This window comes from Neolamprologus brichardi, chromosome 3, assembly GCF_056152115.1.
Source record: "Neolamprologus brichardi isolate AB-2024 chromosome 3, ASM5615211v1, whole genome shotgun sequence".
Taxonomy (NCBI): domain Eukaryota; kingdom Metazoa; phylum Chordata; class Actinopteri; order Cichliformes; family Cichlidae; genus Neolamprologus; species Neolamprologus brichardi.
The window spans coordinates 36669771-36676406 of NC_142106.1; the positions used below are offsets into that span (position 1 = coordinate 36669771).

Sequence of the window (6636 nt, forward strand, 5' to 3'; positions counted from 1 at the left end):
AAAAAGCTGAAAAAATTGGATAAACTGTTGGAGCATTGGATTGATGACACTGAACTTGTTTTAAGGTAGAGATGGACGGGAGAGATTCATGTGGTTTATGTTTGTCATAACAACATCATAAAAAAAAAATGTTAATTTCAAAAACCATAACTAGATACTACATCTATGCATACATAATGATCACTGTCTATAATGTTATTTAAAAACCACAGCAATGCAAAGTCCAATAACGGTGGGACAAATCCTAACCACCACAACTACTACAGCAACTCAAACCACTGCAGCACCGACGACGACAGTATCAGCTTCAACAACTACCACAGTAGCTCAAACCACTACAGCAGCTACAACTGCTACCACGCCAGGTACAACATCGACAGCATCAACTGTAAAAACAACCACAGCCGCTGGAACTACTGCAACACCAGCTACAACAACCACTACAGCAGCTACAACAAGTACCACAGCGGCACCAACAACTACTACAGCAGCTCAAACAACCACAGCAGCTACAACTGCTACCACACCAACTACAACATTGACAACATCAGCTCCAACAACTACTACAGGATCTCAAACCACTACAGCAGCTACAACTGCTACAACACCAGTTACAACATTGACAACATCAGCTCCAACGACCACCACAGCTACTGCAACTACAACAACATCAGCTCCAACGACCACCACAGCTGCTGCAACTACTGCAACATCAGCTACAACAACTCTAACAACTACTACAGCAGTTCAAACCACTACAGCAGCTACAACAAGTACCACAGCGGCACCAACAACTACTACAGCAGCTCAAACAACCACAGCAGCTACAACTGCTACCACGCCAGCTACAACATCGACAACATCAGCTCCAACAACTACTACAGCATCTCAAACCACTACTGCAGCTACAACTGCTACCACGCCAGTTACAACATCGACAACATCAGCTCCAACAACCACCACAGCTGCTGCAACTACTGCAACACCAGCTACAACAACTACTACAGCAGCTCAAACCACTACAGCAGCTACAACTGCTACCACACCAGTTACAACATTGACAACATCAGCTCCAACGACCCCCACAGCTGCTGCAACTACTGCAACATCAGCTACAACAACTACTACAGCAGCTCAAACCACTACAGCAGCTACAACTGCTACCACACCAGTTACAACATCGACAACATCAGCTCCAACGACCACCACAGCTGCTACAACAACTACCACAGCGGCACCAACAACTACTACAGCAGCTCAAACCACTACAGCAGCTACAACTGCTACCACGCCAGGTACAACATTGACAACATCAGCTCCAACGACCACCACAGCTGCTGCAACTACTGCAACACCAGCTACAACAACTACTACAGCAGCTCAAACCACTACAGCAGCTACAACTGCTACCACACCAGTTACAACATCGACAACATAAGCTCCAACGACCACCACAGCTGCTACAACAAGTACCACAGCGGCACCAACAACTACTACAGCAGCTCAAACCACTACAGCAGCTACAACTGCTACAACGCCAGGTACAGCATCGACAACATCAGCTCCAACGACCACCACAGCTGCTACAACAAGTACCACAGCAGCACCAACAACTATTACAGCAGCTCAAACCACTACAGCAGCAACAACTGCTACCACGCCAGGTACAGCATCGACAACATCAGCTCCAACAACCACCACAGCTGCTACAACAAGTACCACAGTGGCACCAACAACTACTACAGCAGCTCAAACCACTACAGCAGCTACAACTGCTACCACGCCAGGTACAACATTGACAACATCAGCTCCAACGACCACCACAGCTGCTGCAACTACTGCAACATCAGCTACAACAACTCTAACAACTACTACAGCAGCTCAAACCACTACAGCAGCTACAACAAGTACCACAGCGGCACCAACAACTACTACAGCAGCTCAAACAACCACAGCAGCTACAACTGCTACCACACCAGCTACAACATCGACAACATCAGCTCCAACAACTACTACAGCATCTCAAACCACTACTGCAGCTACAACTGCTACCACGCCAGTTACAACATCGACAACATCAGCTCCAACAACCACCACAGCTGCTGCAACTACCGCCACAGCTGCTACAACAAGTACCACAGCGGCACCAAGAACTACTACTGCAGCTCAAACCACTACAACAGCTATAACTGCTACCACACCAGTTACAACATTGACAACATCAGCTCCAATGACCACCACAGCTGCTGCAACTACTGCAACACCAGCTACAACAACTACTACAGCAGCTCAAACCACTACAGCATCTACAACTGCTACCACACCAGTTACAACATCGACAACATCAGCTCCAACGACCACCACAGCTGCTGCAACAAGTACCACAGCGGCACCAACAACTACTACAGCAGCTCAAACCACTACAGCAGCTACAACTGCTACCACACCAGTTACAACATTGAGAACATCAGCTCTAACGACCACCACAGCTGCTGCAACTACTGCAACATCAGCTACAACAACTACTACTGCAGCTCAAACCACTACAACAGCTATAACTGCTACCACACCAGTTACAACATTGACAACATCAGCTCCAATGACCACCACAGCTGCTGCAACTACTGCAACACCAGCTACAACAACTACTACAGCAGCTCAAACCACTACAGCATCTACAACTGCTACCACACCAGTTACAACATCGACAACATCAGCTCCAACGACCACCACAGCTGCTGCAACAAGTACCACAGCGGCACCAACAACTACTACAGCAGCTCAAACCACTACAGCAGCTACAACTGCTACCACACCAGTTACAACATCGACAACATCAGATCCAACGACCACCACAGCTGCTACAACAAGTACCACAGCGGCACCAACAACTACTACAGCAGCTCAAACCACTACAGCAGCTACAACTGCTACCACGCCAGGTACAACATCAACAACATCAACTGTAACAACAACCACAGCCGCTGGAACTACTGCAACACCAGCTACAACAACCACTACATCAGCTACAACAAGTACCACAGCGGCACCAACAACTACTACAGCAGCTCAAACCACTACAGCAGCTACAACTGCTACCACACCAGTTACAACATCGACAACATCAGCTCCAACGACCACCACAGCTGCTGCAACTACTGCAACATCAGCTACAACAACTACTAGAGCAGCTCAAACCACTACAGCAGCTACAACTGCTACCACACCAGTTACAACATCGACAACATCAGCTCCAACAACCACTACAGCAGCTGCAACTACTACAACATCAACTCTAACAACTACTACAGTAGCTCAAACCACTACAGCAACTACAACAAGTACCACAGCGGCACCAACAACTACTACAGCAGCTCAAACAACCACAGCAGCTACAACTGCTACCACACCAGCTACAACATCGACAACATCGGCTCCAACAACTACTACAGCATCTCAAACCACTACTGCAGCTACAACTGCTACCACACCAGTTACAACATTGACAACATCAGCTCCAACAACCACCACAGCTACTGCAACTACAACAACATCAGCTCCAACGACCACCACAGCTGCTGCAACTACTGCAACATCAGCTACAACAACTACTACAGCAGCTCAAACCACTACAGCAGCTACAACTGCTACCACACCAGTTACAACATCGACAACATCAGCTCCAACAACCACTACAGCAGCTGCAACTACTACAACATCAACTCTAACAACTACTACAGCAGCTCAAACCACTACAGCAGCTACAACAAGTACCACAGCGGCACCAACAACTACTACAGCAGCTCAAACAACCACAGCAGCTACAACTGCTACCACACCAGCTACAACATCAACAACATCAGCTCCAACAACTACTACAGCATCTCAAACCACTACTGCAGCTACAACTGCTACCACACCAGCTACATCATCGACAACATCAGCTGTAAACACCACCACAGCAGCTGCAACTACTACAACATCAGCTCCAACAACCACTACTACACCAGTTATAACAGCTACCACAGTAGCACCAAAAACTTCTACAGCAGCTCAAACCACCACAGCAGCTTCAGCTACTACCACACCTGCTACAACAACTACTACAGCATCTACAACAATGACTACACCAGCTACAACATCGACAAAAGCTGGTCCAACAACCACCACAGCACTTTCCACAACAATATCATCAGCTCCTACAACTACTAGATCAGCTCAAACAACGACCACAGCAGATGCTTCTGCAACAACTAACCCTAACCCTGCACCCACAAATACAACTGCTCCAACAACCACCAGAACAGCTGCAACAACAACATCTGCTCAAACAATCACCACTGCAGCTCCAATAATAATCTCATCTGCAACTATTGCAACTGCTACAGCAACCACGACAACAAGTCCAGCTCTTACCACAATTGCTCCGATAACTATCACAGCAGCTTCAACAACTTCCACTCTCAGTTCAATAAGTACAACAACAGCAACAACAACCACATCTGGGGCCACAACCGCCAGATCTCTGGCAACTAGATTTGTTGTTTTCAGATCCATTCAGAGCACTTTTACAAAGGACTTGTTGGATTCATCATCTGAAGCTTTTAAGAATCGCTCTTCATTAATAAAGACACAGGTAAGTCTTTCCCTTTCTCAAAAATCCTGGTGAATAGCAATTTTAAAAAAGTTGATGCAGAATGTGAAGGTTTTTTTGGGGGTGGGGGGGGGGTGGGTTATGTGGAGTTCTAAGCATTTATTACTGAATTAAGAGGTAAAGATGTGTGCATTGATTTTGGAAATTAGAAAGAAGGCAGTGTTTAAGGATCATAACCAGTCAAGTGGGGAGCCTAGCAAAGCTCTAAAAGTAACAGTACCTTTTTTAAATCAAGTTTTATTCATCCGGTAATGTTCAGCTCATTGATTTATTGAACTGCAGTCTGTTTTACTGCTAGCAGAGCTCTTGAAGTCAGTATTATTGATGGATTTTTATTCTTCTCTAAAAGCAGAAAAGCTATTAAGATGTTGGTTCTCACTGAATCTACCTTCATATTTGAACAAACATTCTCAGCTATGTAGTTAAAGAAATCCAGATAAAGATTCTCTTTTTTCACTCTCCTGTCAACTGTCTTTCACATTTCCACCTGAGGCACTCAACCTAACTTTACAGCACTTATTCAAGACAAGACACACTACATTTCTCTCACTAGAAGATAGATAAAACACTTAAAAACCCAATGAAGTTATAAAACTACTTAAATTTAAAATTTCTGAATTTTTTTTTCCAACAAAATATTTTGTTTACAATGTTTATTTGGAAAGGGCAGCACAATGGCATGGTAGTTATCACTGCTGCCTCACAGCAGGACAGTCTTGGGTTTGAATCTATATTCTCATGTGGCTCCTTGTGAAATATGAATTTCCTATCTCTGCTCTAAGGAAACATGTTAAACTATTGGGCAACAGGTAGAGTGTAAAATTAATATAGCAAGCCAATCTTTAGACTAAGCCACCATAACTACTCACTGTAGGGATCAGTTGCTCATTAGTCTCCTGTCATATTTTACTGTAAAATTTAAATAGAAACATAGTTTTAATGTGTGTAACAAAATAAAATGAAATAAAATCTCCTTTGTATCTGCAGCTAGAACCTGTTTACAAAAGTGCATTCGGTTCATCATTTGTTGCCTTGGATGTTGTGAGCTTCAGGTAATTTCAGTATTACCTACCAATTTCAGTATTTTGACATATAACATTAAGAGCCCTAAATATTCCAAACTATAATTTTTGTCTCTGCATTTACAGTCAAGGATCAGTCATAAACAACATGGAACTTCGGTTTGTAAATTCATCTGTACCAAACAACACCGAGATTAGAAATGTTTTGAACAGTACAGCCTTAAATGTTACAGACTTTGACATTGAATTGGCCTCCATCAATGTCAGTGACACAAGTAAGTAACATTTCATGATGTTTAATCAAAAAGTCTCAAATGTTTTAGAGTGACTTGGTTAAAAATGTTTTGTACATTTTTTCTACCGCAGCTGCTGCATCAACTACTACAACTGTTGTACCAACAACTACACCTAGTGCAACAACTACTACATCTACTGCAACTACAGCTTCAAGTGGAGTATGCCACAAGATTAATTCCAGCACTGTTTTCCCCCTGGTGCTGCTATTATGGGTTCTATCAAGCCAGCAATAGCATCTGTGCTATTCCGTATGAATGGCTTGCAGAAGATGATCTCTTTCACTGCAACTCTTTATTTATTATTATTTAATTGAGGAAGAATACATTTGGTATGTTTGTCAATATGAAAATATTTCTGGGTGGGAATGACCCCGAAATGAACAAAATGACACAGACTTATTTTGTCTGTACAAATGTACCCCATTAATTGAATTATAAATAGAAAATCTGACTCGAGGATACAGGGACAAAATATATGGTTTCTTCTGTATCTTAGAGGCTTGGCAGTTTATGCTGTTCAGTTCAGTTTTATTTATATGGCACTAAACCACACTAACAGTCATCTCAAGAACCTACATGTCTGTTAACTGTTATTCTTTCATTTAGAAAAAAGACTAAACATGAAAAGATATATAGAAACAACAGGTCTTTTTTATAATTTCCA

General features: G+C 43.3%; 1 pseudogene; it reads left to right on the plus strand.

Annotated features, from left to right (window-relative positions):
- The first annotated feature begins 214 nt into the window (after window positions 1–214).
- LOC118455472 (uncharacterized) lies at window positions 215–6206 on the plus strand (annotated as a pseudogene).
- The last annotated feature ends 430 nt before the right edge of the window (window positions 6207–6636 follow it).